Raw genomic sequence first — 7,500 nt, 5'->3', positions numbered from 1 at the left:
GTTCAAAATAGCCAGCATAGTTGTATGTTTGGGTACGTTCACTATCGACATTGTTCTAAATGACCCCTAACTTATAAACGGTTTCTTTTTTTATGATAACTGCAAAATTGAAAAAAAGTATAAAGTGAGTATTTAATACTTAAAACTTAAAAAATAAAAAAATGTTTAAAGAATAGTCATGTCCTTATTACGTCATAAATTTTCGGAGTTTAGGTTTTCAAGGCCAAGGAAAGTTTTCGTTTTGAAAAAAAAACAGAAAAAATCACTTTGCTTAGATCTCCCTTTGCTTCCAAGCATGATAGCTTGTTGGTCTCGTCTAGTGCATTTTGTTGTTATAATTCAATAACATTATTACAATTATATGATATGAGACGAAACTGAAGCCTAATTTATTCAAGAAAATTGAAACTTTAAATTGACAAACCACAAGGAGCCCGGATGATGAACATAGTGAGGGCTGGTTGGTGTACCTCCAAAAATAGAAGCTTGGAGGTCCTACAAAGCCCCAGGTCAGTAACTATAGTTCCTTCTAGACGCGAACGGGGTTAATTTGCAGGTAGGCATGATGAAACATTCAAGAAAAACTGAAATCGGAGCAATTGTCGTGCATCGATAACAAAAAATGATGTAAAAGAATAATAAAAAAAAAAAGCTATCGTAATTTAGGTCTATCAATTTTTTGGTGGTCTTCATACCTGGCCTCGTTTGGTCCCATCTGGCTGACCCCATTTGTTGGTCAGTTTTATTTTAAAGGTTTCTCAAATAACTTGCTCTTCCGGGACGCCGTTTGGTTTAGATTCAGCTGGATTATGCCAGCATGGGTCCTTGCCCTAAGGTCGTGAAGGTTAGAAAGGTCCGGAGAGGAGTGAAAGGTCTGGCGTGGACCTCTGTTTCTTAACATATCTGCCTTTAGTTATTTTTCTTAGAACATTTAAATTTCTCATTTTCCACGTCACGTAACATACTGGATGGTCTTCTTGTGTTTGTAGGTTCTTTTCACTTTTTTTTTTTTTTTTTGCATTCTGGGTCCTCTTATGTACATTTATCCATTGCCTAATACTATATACCGTAAAACACTTCGCCTTGCATTTTAATAATTTATCTATATTTTTACCTATTTATTTATTAGTTAATTTATTATTATTTTTGATTCTTCTCTGATAACTGCTCTCCCCTTTCTGTATTTCCTATTATCTTCTGTAACTTCTTTCAAATGAACACCATATTCGTTGGCAGCTTGAATTTGAAGCCAATGGCTCCTGTGGGCTTGTTCCATGTGAATAGGGTTCATCCTCTGAATAATAATAATAATAATAATAATAATAATAATAATAATAATGATAATAATAATAATAATAATATATTTCTGTACTACATTAGCCAGCCTCAAAGTACGGCAATATATTCACGTCCTCCATGACCAGTTGAAATTTTCATTCTCGGTTCTTTCTGCTTCTTGAATGATGTGTCCTGTCACATTGGCAAAATTATACACTTTGTCTCAGGAGAATTACATTCCTTTGCCCCGTGGTACTTCCCACAGATTTTTAGTATTTGAAGCACTGGTATCTGTCTTTTAGCCTCTGGTTCTCAGCATTTATAATAGTCTATGACATCCTTCTCTTCGTTATCCTGTACATTTGCTGTCATGATCTTTTTGCCAGATGAAATGTTTATTTCCTCAGTTCTCTACATGATCTTTTATGTATGTATGTATGTATGTATGTATGTATATATATATATATATATATATATATATATATATATATATATATATATATATATATATATATATATATATGTATATATGTGTGTGTGTGTGTGTGTATTGGAATCTGTTGATTTTAGATGTAACATATTCGTCTTTTTTAGTTTGGCTTTGTCGGCTTCGTTTTATACCCTGGTTTTGGAAATACATTTCCCACACGTGTAATCATGGCTTTCATTTTTTCCTGGGCGAACCTTACTTTTTATTTTTAGACTCCACAGAATCCTAACGTTTTCATTCATGTCATGAAATGGAAGCCAGTCAAGAACGACAACATTTGGACAGCATATGAATGTTGATGAGTAATATTACGCCTTAAAATTGTTAGGCTACTACCACCGGTACATCATTGCTTCAGATTGATAATACAGTGTTGTGGAGATGTAAAAGAATAGTGAATTTCTTAAACGTTTGACGCTGATTTACAATGAAGCACAGAATTGTAAACCTTGAAACATAGTTCCCGGCAGAAACAATTCCAAGTAAATGAACGTCCTGAGAATCACTATACAGTCACGTAAGACAAATGCAAGAAGATTGAGGTGTAACCACAACACGGAGTACAGTACAGAGATATGCGAAAAGTAAAAGTAACACTTCTGCTGAAATGGTGTAATATGCTACTGAAGACGATATGCTAATTTATTGTTTTATATTAAATTCCATGATCCAGGCGACGTTTACTACCAGGTAAAGATATGATTAGCTTTTGTGATTACCAGAATGATTGAGGTTAGGCCTATTTGTGACTTTTGAGTAGCTCTTTCGAGATTGAATAACAAGTTCCTGTCGTAATTAAACTCAGGCAGACTTTTTCACGTCTGCCAAAATCGATGTAAATGATTGACAGGCTAATCGAAAATAGGTCGTACTATAAATTAGGTTTATAAAAACATATCACAGAGTAAACTTATTTAAAACGAAGGTAAAATTGAAGGCTACGTTCAATTTGTGGTCCATGTCAGGCGCTTGGTGATGAACGTAAAAGCATGAACAAAACACGGTAAATATAAAAACAAACAAAAGGTGGTCGATATTCCCGTCGGCGACTGGCGGGAACCGGGTCACGGTAGTATTCTTACCCTGGGCACTTGTTCGGGTTGCCCCAGGTCCCTAAAATAAAATACATCCTATATCCTAGCCTAAGCCATGCCAGCCATTCCACATCCTAAGCTGACCCATAGGCCACAAATCAGAAACATAATTTGGTTACAAACCTTGCGCTTTTGTTGGCTCCGTGGACAGAATCCAAAACCTAACCTGATCCCAAGTCTTAAGACACTGTTAATATGGTTTCCTTCTTTTATTGTCAGCTGTTAGACCTAAAGAGGTGGGGTGCAACTAGTTAATCAAATATTTTTGACTAATGAACGTCAGATTCATAAAAATCACACCGAACACTAAATGTTACTTTTAAAACTACTTTTTAAGTGGCCTGGGCTAACAACTGTTATTGAAACTCTCCATTTCGCATTCTTCGCTTGCTGTATACTTTCTAGCATTTTGCCACGTTATTGAGTTCTTAAATAGATAACTTTTAGCCCCAAAACAGGAAGAATCTTCATATGCATATAAAAATCCCTAAACTAGCCCAAATGTTTGTCTTTGAGAATGAAGTTTTCTAAGAAATTAACACTGCCCACTTAACAAAGAATGAAAAATGGAATATCATTGGTTTAGACAAATAAGCATTTGAAAAATCATTCTCAGTTAGTTAGCAACTTGTAATTACAAAGAGATGACAGAATATGACTCATTAGGTTGAATAGGGCTCAAAACACTTGTATATTAAATATCATGTCATATGTGAACAACTGAAGGATCATAATTTCTGCATTGTACTACGTCAGCGAAACAAAAAATTTATCTTATAAAAAGATTTAGAATCTGTTAGAATAGTAATGATATTTAACATATTTACATTTTAGGATTAATTAAGAGTAACAAATAACATTTTCCCCACCAGCACCTGTTTATGAAACTGTTCATAAAAGTTTGAGGGTTTTTTCAAGGGTAGTGAAGCCCCCTCTGCCCTAAAATGGAAGACTGCAGTATCTGCAAAAATGCAAAACTGAGAAAAATGGTAGATACTCCCTTGCCTTACTACTGATTTTGCAAATACTGCAAATGGGACCCCCTAAATACTCGTGGAAAACATTGAAGAATCATCCTGAAACTGCAGTAACTTGTGTACTAGTGTTTCAAGAGCCCAATAGGTGGCATATCTCAATTTCAGAAATTCTGCAGATACTGCAGTTTTCCGTTTGAGGACAGCCCTGACCTTGGAGGATACTGTACCCAAGTTTAGGTTTGGTTAGGATTTACTTTACACTGATAAATCCTAACCTAACCTAAACTGTCACATTATCTTACTTATAGTTAAGGTTGCTGAGACCTGGCCATGTGGGACTTATGTTATTCTAGGGGAGGTTATGTAAAGATGTGATTCACGGTTTATGTTCACAAAGTGTTCTAGTGTGGCCACCCGTGGTTGTAAGTTGTAAGGGCGGAGTAAGGTTTGGTTTGAAAGCAAAACCATGGTTTTTTTAATGGGGTTCTTGTGGATTTTGCCATAATATTGTCATAAAATGCTTCATTTACCATTTACTCAACCAAAACCCCGCATTCCTAACATGCTGCCATTATCGTTGAAGGGAGTGGGATGGTTTTCCTGAACTTTCTGGTCATTTTCACCAAGATGAATTGTGAATAGCCCTAAAGTCCGAAAGTCTTGAAGGGAGGAGATGGGTCTAAATAAGCTTGGAAGTAATTGTGTGATAACAGTTAGAACAAAAGTGCTGTAATTATGAGGGTCAGTTGGTTGATTTATTAGGTGTTACCTGGGGATATAACTGCCAAGGTCATTGACGTCGGTTAATATCCACGAGTAACCAGAGTGCGTGCAAGATCGAGATTAAAATCGCAATTTGAGAAGGTGTATGGTCTACTGATAAGAAGGCTGTGCGGTTTACGAGAGAGGTATGAGTCTACGTTTGTGGTTTGCAAAGGGTATGGCCTTGATTATGAAGCCTCTCACTCTGCTGAAAAATGATCATTGGAGAAAAAGTGTAATTATGCACATGAATACCAGTGCATTTGGTAATTTATACGCCAGAAATGTTAATGGCTTTTTCAGTGGTTTCTCGAACTTTGTATTAATTCTTTGACTGGAGATACTGTTTAGAATACAGTAAAGTAGACACCAATAACAACTGACAGTTAGAGCCGAATTAAGTAGAACCCTTCTCATCATTACTGAAAATTAGTCGATAAACTTTTAAACTTGAAGTTTACTGAAACAAAATATTTTAATGTCGTGTCAGGTCCCACACATTCAGGTATATTGTCGTTACTTGGCCTTTCCTTTCAGTGAATCGAAGCTTTCTTTTAACTTCATTTGAAAGTTAGTTCCCACATTTGTAATAATAAATGACAGACTACAACCACGAGTTTTTTTTTATATAGTTAATGCCTTTTTCATGGCCGTTAATAATTAGACGCTGGAGAACATTGCAAGGTCATCTTTTGAATGATATTTTGTGCATGTTTGTACAAGAGGGAACTTCAGCCGTCGTATAGAGAGAGAGAGAGAGAGAGAGAGAGAGAGAGAGAGAGAGAGAGAGAGAGAGAGAGAGAGAGAGAGAGGAAGGTATGGCATCCAGACATCAATTGCCTCTCTTTGAATACATCGTAAATGGCCAATTAGATGGGGCAAAGACAATTCATCACATCCTGTCGCCAGTATTTATGAGCCAGATGTCCTCTTAAAAAACAAGCGCACAAAAAGGGCTGAGCGTAGCTTACTCATTTTCTTTATTTTTTACTGAAAGGGACAAATGAATACTCTGTATAGTAGAACTGGGGAACAAGTAAAATTATCTAAAATATTTCACGACTAGGAGCTGCTTTGTACGCTGTTTTCGTTGAATCAATGCGAATATTCTATTTTTCCAACATTAGGCCTAAGCTGTTTCTTTCACAGTTACAAGGAGGCTGGCCCTGGACAAAAACTCCACAACGATCACACCTACATTCATAATTAAACTGCCGAGTCGTGGATGAAGCTTTTGTACAGAATACTTCCATTATAAATGCCGCTTAATATACCCACAAAGAAGGCTCATCACCATCTCGTCCAAGCTCTATAAACGCGCTTTCCCCTTCGTTTCATTAGATTGGAGGCACTTCCGAGCTTTGGGTATTAAGGCAATCCTTCTATTAATTCTTTCGCAACAGTTAATCTGTCGTTTGTAGGCCTCTCTCTCTCTCTCTCTCTCTCTCTCTCTCTCTCTCTCTCTCTCTCTCTCTCTCCTTTTACACAATTCCAAATTGTACATTTTTCACACACCTGTTGTCTTTCAGTCTTTCCACATGATCAAACCATTCCAAGACACACTGATCAGTCCCTTCACGCATGTTAACCTTTGTTACCACTACGACTCATCTCTGTTAGTTCTGTAGTTTACTTATGATTTTTTTTGTCTCACTGCTATGCTCAGTGATCTTATAACAACACAGCATTGCCTCTGCCAGTTCTTTGTTAAGTGCTTTCCAAGTCTATGTATGCTACGCGTAGTTTTTTTTCCTATACTCTCAAAGTTCTCACGTAATTATTTCACAACAAACACTTGATCCATGCATGCTCTTCCTTGTTTAAACCCACACAGTTCTTCCCCTGCCATCCCTCAAGTCATCTGTCTTACTTTCCCAAAGAAAATCATACCGTCCTGTACTAAGTAGTGTTAACTCACTATGATTCCCTGCAATTGCCTCACCTTTACCTTTTATTCAATGGAACAATTATTCCTTTCACTCATTGCTTCAGAACTTTTCCTCCATAGACCCTTGTCAGCCACTCAGTCACATTCCATCACCACTGAGCCGCAGCATCTAGCTTATAGCCCTCCCCCTCTCTCTCTCTCTCTCTCTCTCTCTCTCTCTCTCTCTCTCTCTCTCTGAACGAATTAGTTGTTTTTAATACTGTAAAAAATACGACAAGGATCTGAAAAAAAGAACAAGATGTGAAAGATCTTTTTTTCTTCAACAGTCTGAGAGAGTTTTGTCCTCTCCTTCCTGTCATTAATGAACGGTTTGTCCATGTATTATTTCTTTGTTCCCCTGTCAGGTATTTGGTTGTTTTGTTGAAAGAGTTCTGTCACTGTTAGGCCGACATATTTCCCTTGTCGGTTGTTTTTCCAGTGTTGTTAAGGTAAAAATATTAAAGGGCAATATACTAAGCATTTCCTAGATTCAGCGTGCACCATAGTAAGACGTGACTATAATTATCAGGACTATTGCCTTTCCCCTTATCCAGATTATGTACGTCGGCCAGCTCTTTGCAGATGTCAGCCTTGAAGAAAAGAGAATAGTGAGAAGAATTGAAAAGACTTTATATAAAATCAATTCCGGTGATGCTGCCATTCTTTTTAATAGAACTTGCTTGAAAGACGGTCTGCTCCCTTCATATAATTTATTATTATTATTATTATTATTATTATTATTATTATTATTATTATTATTATTATTATGATGATGATGATGATGATGATTTATTCATTTAAAAAAAAAGAGTCTCCTAGCCATTTTCCTCCATTCCCTTGAAACACCGTCTATATAAATATCCTTACACGATGGAGAAAAACCCACAAACGTTTTTTCGGTTAGAAGAGAATGAAAGTAGCCATTGCCTTATGAAAAATGACAGGAGAAAGTGTAATTCACTGGCTAATAAC

The 7,500-nt window shown here is 36.5% G+C and overlaps 1 long non-coding RNA gene across 1 annotated transcript in view; it reads left to right on the top strand.

Annotated features, from left to right (window-relative positions):
- LOC136836655 (uncharacterized) overlaps positions 1-7,500 on the top strand; it is a 157,994-nt gene that overhangs the window by 81,992 nt on the left and 68,502 nt on the right. The window lies entirely within an intron of this gene.

The sequence above is a fragment of the Macrobrachium rosenbergii genome, chromosome 4 (genome assembly GCF_040412425.1).
Source record: "Macrobrachium rosenbergii isolate ZJJX-2024 chromosome 4, ASM4041242v1, whole genome shotgun sequence".
NCBI lineage: Eukaryota > Metazoa > Arthropoda > Malacostraca > Decapoda > Palaemonidae > Macrobrachium > Macrobrachium rosenbergii.
Note: the sequence above shows the minus strand (reverse complement) of the source record. Positions and strands in the feature narration are given on the sequence as shown.